Consider the following 24682-nt stretch of genomic DNA (forward strand, 5'->3'; position numbering starts at 1 on the left):
GTGGGGCAGGCTTGTGGGACGGAGTCCTTGTGGAATCTGATGCTGTCTTCAGGTAGATAGTGTCAGAATTGAGTTGATTTGTAAGACGCCCATCTGGTGCCAGAGAATTGCCTGGTGTATTGGGAGCCCCCCACCCCCCCACACACGTTGGAATTGGTGATCAGAACCCCATTAAAGTGATTGTCTGAATGTCTTTTTAAATTCTTTTAAATTTACCACTGTAAGGCACAGTTACTGAACTAAGTAACTGAGTTCAGAGTTACTCTGAAAACACTTGAGTTCAGAGCTAAGCATTAGGGTTCACGATGTCAGGTATGTCAGATATCTGTTCAGAGCTGTAATCTAAATTCCTCTTCTAAGTCAATCTCAGGAGAAAACAGAGAAGGGGGAGGTATATGTAGGATATCAGCATTTTCTTCTCTGAGAGCTGCTCTGTATCAAGCAGTAAGGTAGTTTTTATTTTTAACATATTGTCTCATGTGATCATTATAGAGTGCCAAGTGTTCGGGAATATGCCCCATTTCCAGATCAAGAAACTGAGATTCAGAGAATTTAAATAACATGCTCAAGTTTCCGTAGCCTAGTAAATTGAAGAGAAGGAATATGTAGTCAGAGCTCTAATTTCCATAATCCTACTCTTTCCTCCACAACTGCTACCTCTCATAGAACAAGGGAAGAATCTTATGTCGTCACATGACAAAATAATTTTGGGTTTTGGGGTTATTTCTCACTTTTCTTTCTTTTATTAATATCTTTTTTATAAAGATTTTATTTATTTATTTGACAGAGAGAGACACAGTGAGAGAGGGAACACAAGCAGGGGGGAGCAGGAAAGGGAGAAGCAGGCTTCCCGCCAAGCAGGGAGCCCGATGTAGGACTTGATCCCAGGACCCTGGGATCATGACCTGAGCCGAGGGCAGACGCTTAACCAACTGAGCCACACAGGCGCCCCATTAATGTCTTGATTAATAAAAAAATTTTCCTCTATCATTAAGATACTGTGATTTGATAAGATAATAAGTAGCTTTGTTTGTAACCCATGCCAATTCCCATTGATAAGCTATAAATGTTTAGAAGGTAAATTCTTGAGTTACCCTTAGAATTGATTTTCTTAGAAAATACTTGAAAAGATTTACAGTATCTCACCTGCTTTTTCCTGTTCCTTTCATTTGGTAGACTAGCCCCTCAATACATTTAGGAAAGAACTCTTGGTATTATAGCTTTCCCTTCATAATAAGGCATTCTGATACATGGGAAGGTAGCTGCCTGAAGTAGGTGAGTGTTAGAAAATATACAAAAAAAAGTGTACCATATTTATTAAGAGCATTTCTAAATGAGTTGTCTTCTATGTGTGAGTACAAATTTTTGTTTTTTTCTATCTAAATTCCTTAACATACCTTACTAAGTTTAATCTTAGTTTATATAGTTGTTTTCTATTATGAAAAAAAGTATTTTTTATTTTAAAGTGACCTATTGCTAATATAGATACTATGGATAGCTTCTCTTTATCTTTTATACAAATATTACTGAATAATATGCTCTTTTGATAAATATTAAGTTATTTTCCTATTACAGTTGTTATGTAAATATATTAATATGGTTTGCAAATAATGATAATTGTCTTGAGAAAAATAAAAGCAATCAAACTAATATCCAGGAGCTGGTCTGGTACTATTGGTCAGGCCTTGATGTTCTTCCATTAAATATATACAATTTCATAGAACATTAGCATCAGACAAGGCCACACTGTGACCATGATGAATCCAGACAAAAACAAGACCACTTTGTAATCATGTCTGGGCACAGACAAAACGTGAATAATGTCCAAGCCACAAAATGCCAAATATATCCCTATTTTGACTAATATGTGTGATTGTTAATTTTCACCAGTTACAGCTTTAGCCTTGGCCCAGTCTCCCGTACCTCTAGAAAAGATTTATTAAGATAGTCAGTTATCTCCATTTCATGACCACATCCTGTCCAGAGGTGAGTCCCACTTCCTTAAATCCACCCCAAAGTCGCTTGACACAAGCCAAATTATTCAAGTCCTTTCCAATATTTTATTAGTGAGACACCCACAATTCACCATTCATTTCATTCTCCAGCTAGCCTTCTCTCTCCCTGAAAGGATTGATAAGCCCAAATTGTTTAACAACAGGTGTGTTCCTGGTGGTCTTTATCTGGAGGACATTGACAATTTCTTCATATCAACTTTCTTATTTCATTTTCATATCTTATTACATTGGCCAGATTCTAAAAGAACAAAGAATAATAATAGTGACAGCAAACATTCCTGTTCAAAGGGACAATCCATGGTATTAATACTTGCTTTCCTTTTAAAGTGGGTTCCTTTATCATATTAAGTAAGAATGGTTCTATATTTTGAAAAAATATTTATTTTGAAATTGACACAAATTTTAAATAATTTTTTGTCTCTTAACTCTTCTTTTTTAAATATTGTAATGGGACATTATTTTGATAGATTTTTCTCCCATGAGTTCCTAGGATAAATCCTTTATGGTTGTGGTTAGTTGTTCTTTTAATGAATTTCAGCTTTAATAAATTATGTAATTTATTAATTTCATTCATTTAACAGATGTTCTCTAACTACCTACTATATACAAAGTTCTATCTTAAGTCCTAGACAGGTTGCAATTTAAGAATTCGTAGGGAGGGATGGCTATAAAGAAGTATCCTTTTAATCGAACTGTTTGTTCTGTATCATGACCGCTGTGGTAGTTACACAAATCTCCATGTGATAAAATTGCAAGGAACAACAGACAGACAGACACACACACAGATAAGCACATGTAAAATTGGTGAATTCTGAATCAGGTTCTTGATGTCAATTTCCTGGTTGTGATCTTGTACTGTGGTTGTTCAAGTTTTGCCATTGGAGGAAATCAAGAACTCCCTGTACTGTGTCTTACAACTGCATGTGACTCTACTATTATCTTAAAATCAAAAGTTTTTTAAAATTATATAGTCCCTGACATCATGTAGGATACAATCTAATAATTAACATAGATCATTAAAAAAACTATATGATAACTATTATAATATAGATGAAAAGTAATGGGTGCCGTAAGTGCATACAATATTGGAGCCTGTACTTAAGGGTCAAGAAATGTCTCCCTAAAGATGTAACATTTATTTTTCTTAAAGATTTTATTTATTTGAGACAGAAAGAGAGAGAGTTCACACAAGCAGGGGGGAGGGGCAGAGAGAGAAGCAAACTCCCCCTGAGCAGGGAGCCTGATGTCAGGCCTGATCCCATGACCCCGAGATCATGCCCTGAGCCGAAGGCAGATGTTTAACCAAATGAGCCACCCAGGCATCCTAAAACGTAATATTTAAAGTGAAGTCTAAGAATGAGTAGGAATTGGCCAAACAAAAAAGAGGAGAAAGATAGATTATCATCTTTCAGGGAGTGGAGTCTTAGCAGAGAATCCTAAGTAAGGTTGACAGAAGAAAATGCTGAGGAAGAATTTGGGAACAGGTCATACAGGACCTTGGGATGATAGTAACTTTCTTAAGAGAATAATGAGGAGCCACTAAAAAGCTTTAAGCAAGGCAGTAATAATTTCAGGCTTATATTTTTGAACTATTACTTTGATTTTCAGGTAGACAGCTGCTTGGTTGGAAAGGATACCTGCAAATATGCAGAAAAAAGGAAGCTGTCCAGGTTAGGGATGGGGTCCTTGGAATTGGGTGTGGGTGGTGAAGATGGGAATCAATGAATGGATTCAAGAGTTACTGGATAGGTTTGGTAACGATTTGAATGTGAGCTGTTGATGGTTGAGATTATACCCAGATTTTGGCATGGACAATGGAGTGCATGGAGAAGCCATATTCTCAGGTGGGGAGGATTAGAGGAAGTACAGATCTGAAGTGGGGTAGGGGATGGTTTGGTTCAATTTTAAATCTAAGATAAGATGCCATCAGGAGCCTGGGTGCCTCAGTCGGTTAAGCATCTGCCTTCGGCTCAGGTCATGATCCCAGGATCCTGGGACTGAGCCCTGCATCAGGTGGGAGTCTGCTTCTCCCTCTCCTTCTGCCCCTACCCACCCCCTTGTGCTTCCTCTCTTGCTCTCAAATAAATAAATAAAATCTTTAAAAAAAAATAAGATGCCAGGAAGACTTCCAAGTGGAGATTTCAAGTAGGCAAGTAGGTATCTCCAACTGGAGCACAGAAGTAGAGATATGGGCCAGAGATAAAGTTTTTAAGTCTTTGGCATACAGATGATATTTAAAGTCAAGGGGGGTAGTTACAGTCATTAAGGGAGAATGGGAAGAGAAAGAAAAGTGGCCCAGAGGAAATTCCTGATGAACATGAACATTTAAAGGTCAGGGAGACTTAGAAGTAGCAGTCAAGAGGGATTGGAAATCTAAGGATGATTTTAAAGGGAAGCAGAAGGAAGAGAGTATTTCAAGAAAGAAATGCTAAATATGTTAAATGCTCTGCTGAGAAGTCAAGTCAGATGAGGCACAGAAATAACCATTGGATTTAGCAACGTGAAGATCACTTGTAACTGGGCTGAAGAAAGGGGAGAAGGAATGCAAATAGAGGTAGGCTTACTAACTTAGAGGAAGACGAAAGAACTCTATCCAGATCATATTGACTTTCTCTACAAAAGTATAGACACTGAGAAAGGAGATTTAAGGAGAATGAGGAAGGTGTAAAATAATTGTTGCAAGAGAAAAGGACTGGAGTAAATAGTGAGTAGACTAGAAAAACATTTCAACCGCTGAGGTAGATTTTTTGAAGTTTAAATACATGGAAATTATCCAAATTTTCTCTTGGATAAAAAGACTTAATATTTCAAAGATGTTAATTCTTTTCATAACGATCATTATATTTGATGTGGTAATCATAATCTTATTTAAAATTACTATGATAGCTCACACTTACAGAGGGCTTACTGTGTGTCAGGCACTGGGTTAAATGCTCATAAAACCCTAATCAAAGTCACAAGTTCAGGGGAATTTGCAAAATGACTGTAAAGTTTGTCTGAAAAATAAACATGCAAGAATAGCAAAGAAAATTCTGGGAAAGAAAATAGCAAGTGTGGATTAACCAACTGTAATTGTGGTTTGCAACAATAGAAAGCTCAATGGAAAGAACTCAGAAATAATCACAAGTTTATGGCAGGGTGACTTCAATAATGCTGGGTTTTCCAGACAGTGGGGAAAAAAATAGGTTTACAATGAAAACATTGGGGATGCCTAGATAGCCATTTGGAAAATACTAAAGCTAGGTCCCTGCATGATTCCTTACCCCCAAATCAGATAGATAAAAAATGTGAATGTAAAAACTTAAATTATGAAAGAATTAAATAAAATTATAAATATTTTTATAATATTGTGTTGAAAAGACCTTTTGAAATATAGGATAATATTCATCCTTAATGTGGCACACACACACATGCACACACACAAACAATGCCAAAAGACAGTTGTTAAAATAGGGAAAATGTTGTCAATTTTTAGGATGAAAGATTGAGCTCTTGTAGATCAATTAAAAATATGAAGAGCCCAGTTTTAGTAAGAAGGGCAAGGGAAACAGCTCAGAGTAAAAGAAATGATTAATAAATATGTAAAATGATGCTGGTTCTGTCAAAAATTTTAAAACACAAAAATTAAAGTGGTATTTTTTATCAGATTAGTCAATCCAATTAACATATTATTTATGAGTACCTACTATGTGCCATGTGTTTTTAGTATTTTCTTATCCGAATATTTTCTATAATATTCCTGTGAGCATATTTTTCCGTAATAAACTATCAACTTTTTAATAATATGATCAGGAGTTTGAACAGACATAGATACCTCTAAAGAGCTTGATAATGCTTGAAAGGTGGAGTTTTTTTCTTATGTCAAACTCGGCAGTCTTGTTGATATGCTCAATTTGATTGTGCATTCTATGAAAAAGAATGTATTCATCTTTAAAAGTGTTTTTTTATATGCTCACAAAGCTAATTTTTCCCCTCCCGTTTGATTGTATTTTATTGAATTGATAATATTTCTGAGAGCGGAAAGTTAACATTGGAACATTAATGACAAACCAAATCAAAGTCACACCCCACTGATTCTTCTCTTTTATCCGCCAGAGGTGAGAAGAGCAGTTAGTGGGGCTTGTCTTTCTTCATCTCTTCATTCTTTCATTCAACAAAATTTATTGAATGTCTACTGTGTGCCAAGCACAGAGCTAGGCACTGGGGATACTATAATACACAAGAGAAAGGGGATCTCTGCCCTCAGACTGCACCATCTAACTGGGCCTATAGGCAAGGAAACCTGCAATGGAACACTGTCGTAAGAACTTGAATTTGTATTGAGTAACTGAAATCTCCCCTTGCCTCCATTCTTTCAATCCAGAGATGGTGTAGGGCTGCCCAGGGTAACGGACTATACTAGATAGTCATTTGTGGGTGATTGAAACACCTTAAAGTATCTTTCCAAATAATATGTCAAACCTAAATGCAGCTAGGTCATAGACTTCCTCCAGATTAATAAGGCTAAACTTTTTGGCAACAAAGGAGAGATTTTTCAGGTCTAAATGAATCATTAGGAATGAGCAAATCACAGACATAACAAATGCTCTACAATTAAGAAGATAAAGATGGATGTTAAGAAGTATCATAAATCTCAGAATAGCCCAAAATGTTGTCCATCTGTTTTTGTCAACAAATACTGGAAAGAACCCAAAGAAACAGTCAAACATGTAACTCCAAATAGTCTATACTTTCAAAAAACCATTAAGCTAACATATACTTCCTTAGGGGAAAAAAGACAACTTCATATACTAAAGAATTAGTTTCACAAGTTTCTTTATATGGTTCCTAAATTATATTAGATTGAACCATATGAAACTGCCAAAATTTGATATATTTTTTTTACCTACAAAATTTGCAATTTCATGTGGCTCACTCTAATGAATGACATCATTTCAATTCCTAAGAAGAAATCTTTGCATCGTGAGTGATTTATAGAGCTCGCCCTATGAACCACACTGCACTAAGCCCTACCTGACATCAATCCAAGGCTTTCCCTGGGGCCCGTGGATTTCCCCCAAAAAAGTATGAGACTGGAATTAAGGAGGATCTTTGAACTTAGATGAAAAAAATTACATATTTATTTTCACTATCTTTAACTGGATCTTTGCATTTCTTTCAAATATAGACATGAGCAGTAAACTTTGATAGCATTACCAGTACCCTTGTTTTTGTCACCGTTGGCAATCAGCTGTTTTCATAGTACATTACAGGTGTCCCAGCTATCTCAAAATAGCATTGATAGTTATCACAAACTTGAAATTTCCTGTTGATATTAAACCTACTTTTAGGTCTTATTATTTAATGCATTTATTACTAATCACAAATTTGTTTTTTAAAATATTTGGATGACTGAATTTTGATTAGTTTGCTTTATAATAGAGTGTTATGTATCTTTTATGTTTTTAAAATAGAATATTCTGAGGAAAGTTTCCAAGGGCTTCCCCAGACTGTCCGATGGGTCTCTGGCACAGAAAGGTAAGAACCCCTAGTATCATCTGATCCTTGCAGCCACCCTGCATAGTGGGTAGTATTATCACCCCCCGATGTGCAGAAAGAGGAGGTAGAGTCATTTGCTGAAGGTACACAGCTAACAGCACAACCAGGTTTCACAGTGAATCAGGTTCCAAAGCCCATGTTCTTACCCAGGACCTACACAGCCTTTGGAAATTTTCAGTGACCAACAGAGATCATAGTAGTCAAAATACTGATGATCATCCAATAATATTTGTGTGAACCTTAGAATGCTTCCCATGCCAAAAGGCACTTAATGAATGTTGTCCATGGCAATCATAAGCTTACAGATTGGTCAAGAAGACTTTGAATAGTAAGGAGAGTGGGCCCTGGGCACCAGCCAGGGCTCTGAGGTGGGGAAAGCCTTAGAGACCAGAGAGGGAGCTGTCAGAGAGGAAAAAGAGCCCCAGACGGGCAGCCTGGCACCAACAGGTGTCACAAGGTTGTAGCCAGTAAAATTTACTTTTTACTCAAATGGTGACTTCTGCCTTCTCTCCCTACTTCTGTTTTTATTTCTCTTCCTCCCTTCTGTCTCCATGCAGTTTCTAATGTAGATATCTATCCCATTCCTCTATGTACTAGCCAATTTTCAGCTTGAAATAGAGGGTTATTTCATATTTCAACTTGAAATATGCCAGGTTATTGCCTAAGAAATTCAGGCTACTATATTTATCCATCTATTTGAGCTTTCATTGCTTTTTTTTTAAATTGAGGTAAAGCTATCATAGAACTTTGTATTAGTTTCAGGTGTACAGTGTAATGATTCGATATTTGTAAATATGGCAAAATGTTCACCACAGTAAATCTAGTTAGCATCTGTCACCATAGTTATAGAATTTTCTTGTGATGAGAACTTTGAAGATCTACTCTTTTAGCAACTTTCAAATATACAATATGGTATTACATCCCTGTGACATATATATATATATATATGCATGTTTATTTATTGAAGTGTAATTAACATACAGTTATATTAGTTTCAGATGTACAATATAATGATTCAACAATTCTATACATTTTTCAGTGCTCATCATGATAAGTGTACTCTTAATCTCCTTTGTCTATTTCACCTGTCCCCCCTACCTACCCTATCTCTGGCAACCACCAATTTCCCTGTATTTAAAAGTCTGGTGTTTATTGTTGTTGTTGTTCATCTCGTTTTTTTCCTTTGAGTAAATTCCACATATGAGTGAAACTATGTGGTATTTATCTTTCTCTGACTGACTTATTTTAGTTAGCTTTATACCCTCTAGGTCCACCCACGATTTAGTTATTTTACAATTAGAAGTTGGTATCTTTTGACCCCCTTCACCTCTTTTGCCCCTCCACTGGCAACCGCCACTGGCAACCACCAGTCTGTTCTCTATATCCATGAGCTCAATTTTTTTTTTTTTAGGATTCCACATATGAGATCATTTAGTATTTGTCTTTTTCTGTCTTACTTCACTTATCATAATACCCTCCAGATCCATTCATGTTGCAAATGGCAAGCTTTTCTTCATTTCTATGACTGAATAATATTCCAGTGTGTGTGTGTGTGTGTGTGTACATTTTCTTTATCCATTCATTTATTGATGGACACTTAGGTTGTTTCCTTATCATGGCTATTGTAAATAATGCTGCAATGAACATATGGGTACAAATATCTTTTCAAGTTAGTGTTTTCATTTTCTTTGGATAAACACTCAGAGGTATTTGAGCATCTGATCCAATACCTGGATCAGATGCTAATTCTATTTTTAATTTTTTGAGGAACCTTCATACTGTCTTCCACAGTGACTGCACCATTTTGCATTCCCATCAACAGTGATGAGGATTCCCTTTTCTCCACATCCTCACCAACATTTGTTATTTCTTGTCTTTTTGATAATAACCATTCTAACAGATGTGAGGTGATGTTTTATTGCAGTTTTGATTTGCATTTCTCCGATGATTAGTGATGTTGAACATCTTTTCATGTGTATGTCTTCTTTGGAGAAAAGTGTATTCAGGTTCTTTGCCCATTTTTTTTTTAAAGATTTTATTTATTTAATTGACAGAGAGATAGCAAGAGCAGGAACACAAGCAGGGGGAGTGGGAGAGGGAGAGGAAGGCTTCCTGCGGAGCAGGGAGCCCGATGAGGGGCTCAATCCCAGGATCCTGGGATCATGACCTGAGCCGAAGGCAGATGCTTAATGACTGAGCCACCCAAGCGCCCCTTTTGCCCATTTTTTTAATTTGATTTTTTTATATTGAGTTGTATGAATTTTTTATATATTTTGGATATTAACCCCCTATCAGTTATATCATTTGCACATACCTTCTCCCATTCAGTAGGTTTTTTTGTTTTTGTTTTTAGTTTCATTGATGGTTTCCTTTGCTGTGGAAAAAGCTTTTTAGTTTGATGTGTCCCATTTGTTTATTTTTGCTTTTGTTGCCCTTGCCTAAAGAGATCCAAAAAGTATTGCTCAGACCAATGTCCAAGAGCTACTGCCTATGTTTTCTTCTAAGATTTTTGTGGTTTCCAGTATGGCATTTACATCTTCACTCCATTTTGAATTTATATTTGTATGTGGTGTAAGAAAGTGGTTCAGTTTCATTTTTTGCATGTAGCTGCCCAGTTTTCCCAACACCATTTATTGAAGAGACTGTTTTTTGCTTATTGAATGTTCTTGCCTCCTTTGTTGAACATTAATTGGCTGTATCAGCATGGGTTTATTGCTAGACTCTAGGTTCTGTTCCATTCATCTATGTGTGTTTTTGTGCCAGTACCATACTGTTTTGATTACAATAGTTTTGTAGTATAATTTGAAATCAGGCAGTGTGATACCTCCACCTTTATTCTTCTTTCTCAAGATTGCTTTGGCTTTTCAGGGCTTTGTGGCTCCACACAAACTTTTGGATTCTAGTTCTGTGGAAAGTGCCATTGGTATTTTGATAGGGATTGCATTGAATCTATAGATAGCTTTGAGTAGCATGTACACTTTAACAATATTCTTCCAGTCCATGAGCACAGTATATTCTCTGCCCATTTTTAAATTAGATTGTTTGTTTTTACATGTGATGGAAAGAAATGATAGATTCACAGTAAGGCAGATTCCCCACTTAACTAGGAAAGCACTAGGGATTCTACCATACTATTTCTTCAATTGTTAGAAATTCAACTATTGTTTATTAAGTCATGAGCCAGGTATTGGAGATCTCCAAGTGCCTTTCAGTCTTATCAGGATAAACTGATATTGACAAATATCACCTTCCCAAACTCTACTCTTTATTTGTGTAACACTAGATGTAGATGTGATCCCATCTTCACTTTCCTTAAAGAATTGTAAGGATCTCCTGGGAACCTGGTGGGGTGTCCTCATGCAGTCCCCTGGGGACATCGTGGCTGGGGAAGAGCCCACTAAGCTAACATGTTGGTGAGCTCCCGCTGTAGCTCTCCCTTTTGTTGATTCACTGCTAACAGGCTCCCAAAAGTGGTGTGGCTTATAGACCATGGCTCTGCATTCAGATGACCTGTGTTTGAATTCCCACCTTCACACTCCTAGAGAGATGGCCTTGGATAAGTTAGTTAACCTGTCTATACCTTAGTTTCCTCAAACTGTAAATGAAATTGATAATATTACTCTCTTCATAGAAATGTTGTGGGCATTAAAAGACATGTTTGCAAAATAGTTGATGGGCCTATAGCTTCATAAATATTAGCCATCTTTATCACGACTAATGCTAATACCACTACTCTCTCTATGTGTCTTCCTTCCCTCTTCAGTCTTCATGCCCTGAAAGAATACCACTTCAGTGAGGGAAGGAAGGGTTCAGGGATTGATGTAGCAGGGAAATTTCTCCTGTTGATTATAGGTCTGTTCTAGTAGAGGAGGTAATGAAGCTGACTTCCCAAGCTACTTGGAGAGACAGAAAAAAAATGGTTAAGAAGGGCTGACTCTCTCAGCAGCAGAAAGATGTTCTTCCACAGAGTCCCCTTCTAAGGTGGTATGAAACTTTTGTTTCTAAGGCATTGTAGGTTTTCACAATTATGCTAACATAAATAATTAACCCATTTTAAAGCTATGGATATGTGAGCTTTATTCTTCTGCTATTCCTGAGGCTTATATTCCAGGGTCAGTGTATAGTTGAAACCATGTAATAATTATGACCTTCTGATAATTCAAGCTACTGTGGACTCAAGGTGGAGAGACTGGAAAATCAGCATGCATTGAGCACTTACTATGTATCAAGTGCTATGTGTAGTTTCTTTTTTTTAATATATTAGCTCACTGATATGACAGCTCTATGAAGTAGGAATTGTGGCTCCATTTTAATAAATGAGAAAGTGGAATTTAACAAAATTGAGTAATTTGTCAAAAAGAAAACATAGCCAGAAAGGGGTAGCCTTGGGATTTGAATGCTGGTTTGTGCAACTGCAGGACCCACGTTTGGTCACATACACTACCCTGGGTACCTGTTGTGTTAAATGTGCTGCTAAAGGTAGCTGGAGGGTATCAGCTTCACGTGTCAAAACTGCCTCCCCTGCCCCTAGAGCACAGAGTAGCTGATACTCATTATCTCTGAATTTTACAGACATGCATGAGGTTAAAATCATTATTAAATTTAAACTTATTAATAATACTATAGCCTTTGCTCAAACTGTGGCCACATAACAAAATGTTATGTCAAAGGTTAAGCAAAAATTAGAAAGTGAGTGATTTTAACTAAAAAGAACATGCTGACTCTTAGATTTCTCTGGATAAGAATAAAGTGGTTCCTGTAGACTCAGAACTTGTCATTTGTCAAAGTCCACAGGAGGAAGGTGTTATCTTTTTCTGCGGAGCTCCAGGTTCACCAGACAAGGCTTATTGCAGAAAAAGAAAGTCAAGAGGTTATCTCCTACAAACATTAAGAGACTCTCAATAGTCAGGGAATGGTGCTTTGGATGAGATTCTCAAAAATCTTATCACTGGGTTAATGGTTTTAAAAGTGAACTTTTTCCTTCTATTTGGCATTCATGAATTATACCATAAATGAGTGCCCTGGACTGTAGTCAGCATGGGTATTAACCATTTCATAGCTCTGTGTCTATGTTTATTCATGAATCATCTCTTCTCAGAAACAAATTTTCCATGTTATGTACTCCCTGCTGACTATAAAATAAAATTCAGCTGAGCTTTGAAAAGTTTCTTGAGTTCATCCAGTAGAGCTAATCCCATAAAGTCAAGCACAGATGAAAATGCATAGCCTACAGTATTTATCTTCATCACTGATACATAGTGTTTTCTGATCTAAATTCTCTACCTGAAGATATTTTGCTCCTGAGAAAGTAGTTTCTATAATAACATTTATTCATTTTTCATCCAGTTAATAGCCTGTTGTTTTCTGGCAGCCCCAAAGAGGGTTTGCTCTTCGGGGTGGGAGGGATGCAGATCAGTGAGGGCACCCACAGGTCAGCTTCTATGATGACCACCATGTTGGCAAATAGCCTCCTGAGAAAGCTTGACTAGCGAATGCAGTTGCCACAGAACAGTTCAGCTGTGGAGTTGAAAACCCTGGCACCTTTCTCCTGGGAAGTGAGTATGAGTAGATCTAGTAAATCACTACTTTTTTTTTTTTTTAAGATTTTATTCATTTATTTGTCAGAGAGAGAGAGAGAGAGAGAACAAGCAGGAGAGCAGCAGGTAGAGGCAGAGGAAGAAGCAGGCTCCCCGCAGAGCAGGGAGCCCGATGCGGGACTCGATCCCAGGACACTGGGATCATGACCTGAGCTGAAGGCAGCCGCTTAACCAACTGAGCCACTCAGGTGTCACGTAAATCACTACTTTAATTAAATAGTAACCGAATATCCAAAATAAAAATCTTCCAAACCTAGGTAACCAAAGAAAGGCCAACTCACTCACCTCTTTGGGGTCCCACCTCTTTACACCTTCTGTAAAAGTGACTGGAACAACCTATTTGTAAGAGGCCCCATCTCAAAGAGTGCTGGTGTTGATTCTGCCAGGGGTATGGGCTGACCTCAGAGTAATCTAATCCCAGAACAGTTTGGAGACTTTACAAGCAGATAAAACAGGAAAAGATAATTGTTAAAGATCTGAGAGAAGTTAGAATCCACATCTCTCTGGACCTTCCTTTGGGGGCCTGTTCATTCTTTTCCCTCCAACTGGGATTTGGAATGGCACGAGAATCATTTTATAAATAAAGAGCTGGGGAGAAGGCCAAGTTAACAAGTGAGTTATCACACAGCTGACCTTCCTGTCACTTATAAAAGCCAATATCCTATATTATTTCACTCAAGTAATATTTACCAATGCCTTTTATCTACTAGACTCTGGGCACAGACATAAGGCTTATCAAATCAGGGTTTAAAAGAAAGAGAACTTACCCAATTTTGTCTCATAAAAGGCAAAGATAACACAATTTCTTTGTATATAATCATTCTATCTACTTTCTTTTTTTTAACGTGATTTTTTGACATAGTGCAGATCAGAGAACACAAACGAAAAAACACATCATTCCTCAAAGGAACTTTGAAGCAAGAAGAGATCATAGTCTCCAACTCAGTCATGTGATGAGCCACATATTGACCAGCTGTTCAACCATTATTTCAAAGTCTTCACCCAGTTTTGAAATCCTAAAGGGCCACATCTGTCCTTGGCCCAAGCATACCATTCGTATTAGTACGAGTGGGATGTATTCTGACAGGCAAAGGGCAGTTTGTTGCCCCAGTTCTGCAAGAAAAAAAACATTCATATTGACATTATCTTAGGTCCTGGCTTCTCATAAGCTAACTTATCTTATCTATCACGCACCTTGACCAATTTTCTGTTTCTACCAGTCTGACTACACAGTGCTTTGTCTAAGACTCTGAGATGATAAGGGCTTTCATTTGCATTAGCCTTTTTTTTAAGCCCTATTTGATATCAAGTAAATCCAGATGGAATATGATCAGAGCAGAGCCTGGGAATGTTGATGGAATAATGGTGTCAGACAAAGACAACCTATTTTGAGAGAATAACTATCTGCCCTCAAAGGGCTGGATCCACAGTTCACCTCCCCCTAGGCTGGGGGTATTTAGTTTGCACCAGTGCTTCCCTAAATTTCCTATTCAAAAGTATCCCACCAGTTGACTAAAGTCGATGCTGTGGAGAAAGGAGTAGTACATGGCGTAGGGGAAGATGTTCCTTTGAAAAGATATCCTTACAGTAAGAAAATGAAGGAAAGAAAAGAGAGAGCCATAGAGCCCAGAATATATGGTAACTCACTGTTTTAGGCAGTATAGCTTTCAATTTGAGCTAGTCTATTTCCAGAAGATGAAAGGAAGGCACAGCAGAGAGGAAAGGGGGACAGACTCCCTGGCACGGATTGCTCACTCTGATGGCCACCCCCAGGGAGGAAGGCCGGAACGAAACCAAGACCTCAGAGGTCAGAGCCCGCTGAGTCTCCTAGCATGCTGCACACACACAGTGGTCTCCAGTTTGTAGAGAGTGATAATAGCCATGCCCAGTACCTGTCAGACCCTCTAGAGTTCATTTGAGTTTTCACAACATTATTTGGACGCCCAATATATAAGATAAGGTATAAATTAGGAGCTGTTTGTTTCCAAGTTGTGGATGAAGATCCTGAGACAGAGAAAGAATTAGTAACTTGCTCACAGTCACATGGCGAGGATGTGGCAAAACTGTGTCTCAAACTCATCTCTTTGATTCCACATCCTGGGCTCTTTTTACAGGATCTCAGTTGCTGCAGCAGCCTATTTAACGGTCTATTCTAGGGCATGGCATTGGCCTGTAAAGGATTTGAGTGGAACTGTGAATCTAGCATCTAAGACAAGGGGAGGTGGCTGACATTAGATGAGATTTCCAGTCCTCTAATGGCTTTAATGTGATACCCTCATTCGAGCCCCCTCAAGACAAACTAGTGGAGACAAACTCCTCACAGTCCCAATACCACATATCTACCAAACAACAACACTGGAGGATTGGATATTGAGCTAGCGTGCATCAAAATATGGAAGCAAGGTGTGTGGGGTGTATGTGTGTGTGAGAGAGAGAGGGAGAGAGACAGACAGATGGGAAATGGTAGGGGACAGTGCAACTTAGATGCTTTCTGCTTCCTCATTTCTGCAGTGTGTTCAAAGGACAGAGAGAGAAAGAGAGACTCAGGAATGGCTCATTCTTACATTCAAATTTTCCCTCATGACAAAGAAAACTGTTCTCTGTCTGCACATGTTTGGGTTTTACTAAAGCCTTGTCTTCTCTCCTTCCACAACTGTTCTCGTAATCTGAGCAGAGACAAAGTGGAGTGGTGAATCCTAACTGACCACAGGCTGGTTTCCTCCTTATTTCAGCATATTCATCTTTTCTGTGCTGGGGGCAGATGCCCAGAGAGATTGGCTGAGGCTGTGGCCAGCAGCATGCAGGCCGGGAAAGGGGAATGATTGTGGCGCTCGGCGCGCGTCAGCTGACTTGTAAAAGTTCCTGACAGCACACTTATTGCATGTTGTAAAACCGTCGGACATGTGCTTGGGGAAAGCTCTTACAGCCACAACAACACTCTATGTGCTCAAAGTTCTTTTCAGCCAAATCAGTGGCATCCGTGGTAAACTGAATTTGCTACTCAGGGAAACGTGAAGGAAATGCCAGTAAAATCCAATGCACATTAAAGAATCACATTTCTTAAAAAGTAGGTAATTTTGATTACGGTAACATTGTTCACTGGTATCAAAATTACTTCCCCTAAGGCTCCCTATACGTGATTTTTCTGGTAACAGGGATTGGTTGGGATTTTCCTTTATTATGATACTTAGAGGAATGATCTGTATATGCTCCCTCCATTTCCTTACTTTTCATTTGTGCTTCAAACTAGCACATTCTTATTTTTCACCTGTCCTTCCTACCACTCCACTAAATTGGCTTCTCCAAGATCACCAGGAACCTTCCCTGACTGAGGACAGTATCTTTTCCTTAGTTCACCTTTTAGGCTTTCTTCTAAAAGGACATTGCGAGCCCTACATTCTAAAACTTTTCTCCATTCTTCTCAGCATGCTTTTCTGACTCCTCTTCATTCTCCAAGTTTGTAAGTCAATGATGCTTTACCTTCAGGTTCAAGTTCATGGGCCCTTGAGAACCTGATGGAGTTATGGACCCTTTGCCCACATGCATGCACATCTTCCAACATGCACAAAAACTTGACAGGCAATGAGATACCACCCACACCTAATGGATAACAGCAACAACACTACCAAGTACTGGCAGGAGTGCAGAGGAATAGAATTCTCACTCACTGCAGATGGGAATGCAAAAGAGTATAGCCAATTTAGAAACAGTCTGGCAGTTTCTTATGAAGTTAAATATACACCTGCTGCACTACCCAGCAATCCCACTCCCAACTATTTACCCAAGAGAAGTGAAAATTTATGTTTCCACAAAAATCTGTATGCAAATGTTTATAGTGGCTTTTTTTTCCATAATCAGCAAAACCTGGAACTGACCCGAGTGTATAACCCAACTGGTGAATGAATAAACCAACTGTAGTATAGCCATACAATGGACTACTGCTTATCAATAAAAAAACACCGATCGTACTCATCATAACTTGGATGAATCTCAAGTATGTTACGCTTAGTAAAGGAAGCCAAACTCAAATGGCTATATACTGTATGAGTCTATCTATAGCTTATTCTGGAATAACTAAAATACAGGATTAGAAAACTGAGTGGCTGTTGCCCAGGAGGGTAGGTGTGGCAAGAGAGTAACTGCTAAAGGGAATGCAGGAATTTGGACAGGAATGGAAATGCTCTAGATCTTCATTCTGGTGGTGATTAGCCAACTGGATGTATTTGTTAAAACGCATGGTATATGCCAAGTTTTGGGGGTGAATTTTACTACATAAATTTATACTTCAATAAACCTGAACTTAAAAAAAAAAAAAAAAAACACACTTTTTCCTCTGAATTTCAGGAGTATTGTGGTTCAGGGATACCAGGATAAATTTTCTACCACAAAATTCCTCTTGTTTTTCCTTTTGTTCCTCTCACTTGGTACTTTCTTTCGTGGCTTCAAGCACAGTCTCCACACTGGTGACTCTAAATTTTACATCTCCTGAGCACCAATTCAAAATATTTACTGGTGATTCAAAATTACCGTGTCCTAAACCTACAATTCTTCCGGAGATTTTCCTTCCAGAACTGTACCTTCTCCTGTGTTTCCTACATGCTTCCTTAAACCTCCCGGCTGGCAGGCCACATTTATTGGACTCATTTTTAACTTTTTTTTTTTTTTTGATGCTCATATCCCATCATTCACTAAATCCTGTTAATTCTACTTTTTAATTATCTCTTAAACAACTCTATCTCTTCCCTTCTATTTCTTAAGCTACTTCCCAAATCCATGCTGTTATAATCTCTTCCTTACACCTTTGTGATAACCCCCTCTACAACTGAACTCATAGCTCTTCAGTCCACACCTCATTAACATGGCACAAGTTTGGGTTAGATTTCCTTGGCTCAAAAGCCTGCAAAGTTTCTCACATCCTACAGGGTAAAGTGTGATCTTAGCCTGATGTTTAAGGCTCTTAGTGAAAGAGTTCAAACACCTTTTCAAGTCACTTCTCCTACCACATCTTCCCCCACACAACCACCTCCAGAAACATTATTAATATACTAGCAGAGCCCTGCAGCAACCACAGCACTTGTATTCTCCTGGCTTGTGCAAAGTCTCGTTCTAGAATATTCTTCCTTCAAAATTGTTTGGCTAGTGATGAAATTTCTGTTCTTTGAGATGTAGTCCAAATATCATAATCTCTAGTGTACCCATCCCTAACCATGCCTCTCAGAACTAATTACTCCCTTCCTTGGCATGCCTTTGGCATGTGCATACGTGTGTGTGTGTGTGTGTGTGTGTGTGTGTGTATGTGCACATATTTTAATAGACTCAGTTACCAGATTGAAGGTATTTATATAATTGCTTGACCCTACTAGAGAGTCAGTCACTTCAGGACAGGAACTGTGTCTTACTCATTTTTGTATACCCCACAGCTTACTAGTAAGGGCTTCTTCCAGGGAAGATAGTAAACATTTGCTGAACTAAATTTAATTTAGACCATCTTCTAAATTTAAAAGAAATTAAATTCCACAAATTAAAATAAAGCTTAAATTAAGGTCCACATATCCTATAAACAAGACTGGTGTACCGTGTCTGCTATGTAGACTGCTCTATTCCAAGTTTTAATCCAAAAGATATAGAAAATCCGTGTCCCCAGTGTCTCTTCTTTTAGCCTTAAATTGTGCCACCTGTCTTAAGAGCAGCAATATCAGACATAGAAGAAAGGCCTGCAGTACACATGCCACTTGAGACTGGCCTTCTTCAATAACAGAAGTAAAGCTATTAGACCTTTCAGATTTAAATCACTCTTAGGTTTCTGTATAACAGTCCCTTGTTAAAATAAAATATATTTGCCTGAGATTCAATACTAAAGGTTTCTCTGTTCATTTCAAATGAGGATGAGAGATTAGTTCCCCAGTATGATTTCTCTAAATGTTAAATAGAAAACAAACAAACAAATAAACCTCATCAGTATTTCCAGCCAGTAGTCAATCAACAGGAATCCACTGAGAATTTTCTATGAAACTAGCATTGTTCAAGACCGTCTAGAGGGTATGGGCATTAAGATATGCTCTTATAGGAGCAAAACTAGTGTGTGAAATGATCAGACGCCACCACCTTCCTGGTAAGGGATGATGCAATGCAACCTCATCTAGAGAAGGGAGAGCTCTCCGTGGGTGGGCGTCATGAATGAGCTTTTCTAGAGCAGGGCCCACAGGTCTTGTGTGAGAAAGGGGTTCAGTGAAACAGAGCCAGGGTATTAGTTTCCTAGGGCCCTGTAATAAATCACCATAAATGGGGTGCCTTAAATCAATAGGATGTTTTTCTCTTACAGTTCTAGAGGCAAGAAGTCTGAAATCATGGTGTCTGCAGGGCTATGCTCCATGCTGAGGCTCTAGAGGAGATTCTACTCCATATGTCTTTAGCTTCTGGTGGCCCCGGGTATTCCTTGACTTGTGGCAGCATCATTCCAACCTCTGCCTCTTAGGTCATACTGCCTCTTCCTCTTCTTTGTGTATCTGTCTTATAAGGATACATATTGCACTTAAGACCCACCTGGGTAATCCCTCATAAGCTCCTCCTCTCCAGATCCTTAATTTAATCACATCCTTTGCCATACAAAATAATATTCACTCTTTGGCCGCATAAGGTAATATTCACAGGTTCCAGAGATTAGGAATAGACATACCATTTTGGGGGCCACCACTCAACCCACTACAGCCAGCTACATAATTTGCAGTGGCCAGAGCAAAATGAAAATGCTGGGCCCATATTTGAAAACCAGAGAAACCATGCCTTTGAGGGTACTAAAAATCTTTTTTCTTTGGTGGTCTCTCTCTCCTGACTTGTCATGGTTTTTTATTTGCTATGTAATGTCATTTTAAGAAAATGTAAATTATGTGCATGAGTTTTATCAATCATCTTTATTCTGTGCAGTGAGTTTTAAATGCAAATATAATAGCAACTAACTCATACACAGAACCACCAGATTACACAATTTGTATTTCATACTAATGCATGCATGTGTGTTGCATTCTTGCTAGGATATCAGAATGCTGCACAAAATTAAATCAACTGTTTTTATTACGTTTCTTGACATATACACTGTCTACTGACACTCTCTCTCTTTGCCTCACTGATGATTAAGGAGGGTCTGAAAGGAAAAGGAACTCTGGGTTGCCAAATCTTTCCCTTTCTTTCTATATCATCCTTTTCAGCCCAAGTGGTTGGCCACTACAGGGAAGTAATATATGCTAGAAAGGATGTGATAAGGCTCCTTGGTAATTTGTGTTTCTTAGAATCTCATTGCCTTGTTTCTCCTCTGAAGCAAATTCAGGTTTGAATTGAAAGCATGGTATCTCGAGGCTGTCAGCACCACTACTCTCTCAGTCATAGGTTGAGCACACTTACCTTGACCTCACTTTGAGTCTTGCTGAATGCTCAGGCTTTGTGGTGCCACTGGAATTCTGTGCTCACAGGGCATCCTGAATGCTGTATGTGAACAGGTGGCAAGAAAGTGCAGACAGAGAGAGTTCATGCACCTCTGCTGAAGTTCACATGCCATGGTCCCATTTGACTTCACTTCCAAAACACAAGTTCAGAGATAAAATTATTAGGAATTTCAAGAATTAAACCCAGGGCCCCTGTGAGCATGGGACCCTGTGCCACTATAAAGGTTGCATGAGACAGCCCTGTAGTGAGGGACCCTGTGACCTAGGTGTTCAAAGTGTGATAATAGCCCCTTTGTGAATTGTGACCCATTGGTTGTGAAATCAGTTTAGACATGGGTCATAACCAGCTTTAGTAGACACACACACTATACACACAGGCAATTTTAAAATAATAGTGATTTATTTATAATAAGGATAAGCATTATTTTATAAAACTTGTAATTCAAATATGAATATCTACATATCTATTTCTTTCTGTGGGTCATTGAAACTACTGTCCTAAGGGCAGGCCCATGGGTTCTGGAGTCAGATAATTGAGATTTCAATCCTATTTCTGTCCATTACTCTCAATGACTAACTGAAAGTGCAACACTTAAATTTTTTGAGACCAAGTTTCTTCCTATGCATGAGGTTCAAATGGAATAAGTGAAAGTGGTAGATAACAGTCATAAAGAAGTTATGCCTAAACTGATGCTTTACTCATAATTTCATACAAATGACTAAAGTAAAATTGATACCTGAGGATTTTTCAATCCTACCATCAAGTATCGAATGAATTTTTAAAAATTTTAAGAATATTATTTCCTGGTTTGCTCAAATGCTTTGAGAGATATAAAGTCTTTCTTTTAGAGTAAATACAGTCGTTTACCTCGAATAGGTAGGTTCACACACAAATAGGTGGTTCACACACAAACCTTCCAAAGATAGATTTTAACTTAAAACTTGTATGTGATAACCAACCCCACTCACAAATATCTGCATAGCGCCACTATTCATCATGTTTTATTGGGAGAATGGATTTGCATAGTATTATGCAGATCAGCTTCTCCCTCTAAGAACATACGCCTCTATATAGGGTTCTCTCAAATAATTAGAAAAGTACTTTGTAATTTCAAGAGTCATAAAAGCTAATTAAATATCCAAGTTTACATATTAATCAGTGTGAAGTTGATGGACCTACCTATCTTAATCAAATTGCCGTAGGATCATTTCCTGAATACTCCATGTTTGAAAAAAATGGAATGTACCACTTGAGAATGAAAAAAGAAATACTGAACCATCAGTAACCTCCCACAGCCTGGAACTGAAATAGAGAAGATGTCATTACAAGGATTTATAAAACACTCTGTGGGAAACTTTAATCATTGTGACTGTAATCTAGCATGATCCTTGATACTGAAAATAGTGTTACTAGGCTGTGCCATTTTGAGAAGTCCCCTCCATTTGAAGGAGGAAGGCCAGTGATTGTGGTTTTGTCTCGTTCACATTATATAGCATTTGGTTCTTGTTCTGTAAGGGAAGATGCTTGAGAGATATGTATTTTAGGCTCTTTGTACTCTTCTTAAAATGGTTGCTTTTTTAGAAGATGTTTTTAATATCACAAAGCATCTAGGTCTGATGCCAACAATCGTGTAATAAATCTAGCGTCTTTTCCAAACTTGAGTACTTTTGCTGTTAAAAATTGTATGGGTTTTCCTTTCTATATTCACTTCATTTTATATTCTTTTCACAAAAGAACAGAGATCTAATACCTACCTCATTCATCAGGCAAGACATGGTTTCACTGATCACCACAGGGTTTGTGGTTTTAAGTACAGACCATTGACAAAAGGAAACCTCAATCTCTGGGTAGGATGAGGGCTGAAATTGTGGGTGGATATGAAGCAAATAGTTCTATTACCCTCCCCAAAACGTGTGGACTCAGGAAACCCATTTCAAACATCCCTACACCAGGTTGCAGATTTTATGAGTGAAGGGAAAGTGGGATTCCTGAAAACACAAAGTAATTCAGACACATCTTTGGCTGCCAGAACCTACTTCAGACAAAAAGGTTAAAGGCAGCACGAAAGCAGGCAGCGGAGTTCCCAGAGAACCAGATGCTGTGGTGAAAATGCATCTTGTGTAGATTTTACTCCAGACATCAATGTACGCACTGAACTTTTGGGGAGGTGAGAGGAAAAAATAGGAATTAATAATTTCCAGATTCGGGCTTCAGGGCACACCCTCATCCAATGGCAATTAGTCAGTCTTTATTTTCTCTTCCTGTTCTGTATCTGTGCTAAATTGTGTTTGTAAGATTTGTTTAAAGCAGCTGATGTGCTTTCCCATCATTCTTTGGAGATGGGTTCCCTCTCTCTGGTGGTAAATTGAGCATTCCCGCTGAATTTGGGCTGAATTTGGGGATAATGATTTGAAGAGTGCCAGGTTGAATTTAGAGTCAACACTATAGAAAACAAAGACCATGTCTAATGATTCCTAGTAAATACACAGAGCCAAAAATTTGCCGACAAGAGGTCTCCAACAATTAATTCATAATAATAATAAAAAAGAGCAATACAACCCTACAAGTTACTGTGAATTCAAAATGCCATATGGTTCTGATAGATCAATCTAGAAATGAAAATTTGTTTTCCACTATTAGGATTTTTATTATTTTGGTTAACAGCACTCTCATCAGAAAACACTTGAAAGTGCTTATGTTTATCATCGTCAGGAGTAAGCAACAGACCACAGACCATAAATCTTTGTCTTTGTGTTTTAAAAGAGGGGAGGTCTATATTGTCTTACCATTGTTCAAAATGTTAAGAAAGAAAATCAAAATCAACGGACAAAAAAAAAAAAAGTACTCAACAGCAATGTTCTACTGGGCTAGCATCATGTTCTTAAATGGATTCGAATGCCTTTAGGTAGAACGTATATCCCCAGTTTGCCAAAGGCCCACCACTCCTCATTATTTTTTTTATTCACATTTTCTCTTGCCCTTTTGGCCAATAAATGCATTTGAGTTTATCTCTCCCCAGACTATCATGAGACTTAAGAGTAAGAATATAATTCTTATTATCACTATAAACTAGTAAGAATATTTATGGCTCTTTGATTAAGGGCTGCTGTAGTAACAGGCAGAACATGCATGCAATGAGACTGATGGATGGAAGATTTTTAGAATAGAATAATCACAGATGCTACACAGGGAAAACAAACACCTTCATAAAAATGCAATAGAAAATTATTCTAGATGTCTAGGGGCTGGGTCTGAAGTAAGATTGAATAAAGGTTACACACTAGAGATGAAGAGGAATATCTTTTAAGAATCTTTCTTTTTTTTTTGGAATTGACTTTTTTTTAAAATTTTATTATGTTTTTTTTTTTTTAAAGATTTTATTTATTTATTCATGAGAGACAGAGGGGGGGGGGAGAGAGAGAGAAGCAGAGGGAGAAGCAGGCTCCCAAGGAGCAGGGAGCCCGATGCGGGACTCGATCCCAGGACCTCGGGATCATGACCTGAGCCGAAGGCAGATGCTTAACCATCTGAGCCACCCAGGCGCCCTATTATGTTATGTTAATCACCATACATCATTAGTTTTTGATGTAGTGTTCCATGATTCATTGTTTGCATATAACACCCATGCTCCAATCAGTACGTGCCCTCCTTAATACCCATCACCAGGCTAACCCATCCCCCCCCCCCCACTAAAACCCTCAGTTTGTTTTTCAGAGTCCATAGTCTCTCTTATTGGGCATGCAGCTAGCGGGATAGCATATACAAAGTTAGGAATAGCATGGAGGACATTAAGAGAAGGAAGGGAAAAATGAAGGAGGGGAAATCGGAGGGAGAGATGAACCATGAGAGACTGGGGGTAGGGGGATGGGTTAGCCCGGTGATGGGTATTAAGGAGGGCACGTACTGCATGGAGCACTGGGTGTTATACAAAAACAATGAACCGTGGATCACCACATCAAAAACTAATGATGTATTATATGGTGACTAATACAACATAATAAAATAAAATTTAAAAAAAGAAAGTTAGTACTCAGTAATGTGCTTGTTAGGTAAACATTTTATTTTTTTAAATAAACATTTAAGATATGATTC

The 24682-nt window shown here is 38.2% G+C and overlaps 1 long non-coding RNA gene across 1 annotated transcript in view; it reads left to right on the forward strand.

The window, feature by feature from the left end:
* Positions 1 to 7532, forward strand: part of LOC113927783 — a 36948-nt gene extending 29416 nt beyond the window's left edge. The window contains exon 4 of the long non-coding RNA XR_003521740.1: positions 7469 to 7532. This is a non-coding gene — a long non-coding RNA (uncharacterized LOC113927783). The remainder of the gene's footprint in view (positions 1 to 7468) is intronic.
* The last annotated feature ends 17150 nt before the right edge of the window (positions 7533 to 24682 follow it).

Source organism: Zalophus californianus, chromosome 7, assembly GCF_009762305.2.
Source record: "Zalophus californianus isolate mZalCal1 chromosome 7, mZalCal1.pri.v2, whole genome shotgun sequence".
Lineage (NCBI taxonomy): Eukaryota > Metazoa > Chordata > Mammalia > Carnivora > Otariidae > Zalophus > Zalophus californianus.